The sequence below is a fragment of the Penaeus monodon genome, chromosome 28 (genome assembly GCF_015228065.2).
Source record: "Penaeus monodon isolate SGIC_2016 chromosome 28, NSTDA_Pmon_1, whole genome shotgun sequence".
In the NCBI taxonomy this organism is placed as follows: domain Eukaryota; kingdom Metazoa; phylum Arthropoda; class Malacostraca; order Decapoda; family Penaeidae; genus Penaeus; species Penaeus monodon.
In genome coordinates, this window is record NC_051413.1 from 38747178 (window position 1) to 38748157 (window position 980).

Consider the following 980-nt stretch of genomic DNA (forward strand, 5'->3'; position numbering starts at 1 on the left):
GTAATTTGTTTCCTTCGGCATTTATCAAAGGCAGTGAGACCAATATCCAATTTCACAAGATTCGATTTTCCAATCCGCATTATTCCAACGTAGTTTCCCAGTAGGCAGTCTTGCACGAAGGAGTAAGCGAACTGAGGCCTCGCAATCCTCCGTTCCCAACGAGGAGGCATCAACAAACGTTCTTTCAAACGTTTACAGGCCCTTGGAATGCGACCCCAGTGTTGGCGTCTGGTTTTCATCTTGCGTTCCGCGCCGCACCAGCTGAGCTGCAGTGAACGCTTTTGACAGTTGGCATCTCTGACTAGGCCGCACTGCTCCAGCCATGGCAGATATTCATCATTCAACACTATGCGTTTTGTTCTGTTTATAGAGTTCACGTCTCACCATAGGCCTATAATTACTTTCATAGACCTGAAACTGCTACATTATCTTAGACAATCCAATAATCTGCATCAAGAGAGCCTCGTGTAAAAAATCATGAAACTTCCAAGTCTTGGTAGATGAATCTGCATGGATGCATCCATTCATCTTGGGAACAAAAGGAAATTAGTTTCATACTAGTAAAAACGAAAAGCAAGTACCGTGTTTAGCGATATGCTAGTTTTCCCCAGTATAATCAAGTTCGATTCGATTTCGCCATCAATTTCTTCTTCAAGAATCACATTTGATCTGAAACAACAGCATCCCTACTGAGTGAGTGCAGATAAAGCTTGTAGTCCTATATTATGCATATAAATCAAAGGGAAATAACGGAAGCGGAATCCCGAGACAGTGTGTCACAATGGCGACACTGCAAAATGGACGCAAAAGACAGTTCAACTGCTTTTCGAATTATTCCCTTAAGGCGACAACAAGGCAAGTGACACTTCGAGCCCTAATGCCAGGGCAAAATTTGTCAACAGAAGGCTGCCAAAAACGAAGATAGATTTACATGGTAATATTTTTAACCCTAATGGGCGTCAATTCAATAAGAGCATTTA

General features: G+C 42.3%; 1 protein-coding gene across 1 annotated transcript in view; it reads right to left on the reverse strand.

Annotated features, from left to right (window-relative positions):
- LOC119591574 overlaps window positions 1–980 on the reverse strand; it is a gene marked incomplete in the record, with an annotated part of 18606 nt that overhangs the window by 16871 nt on the left and 755 nt on the right.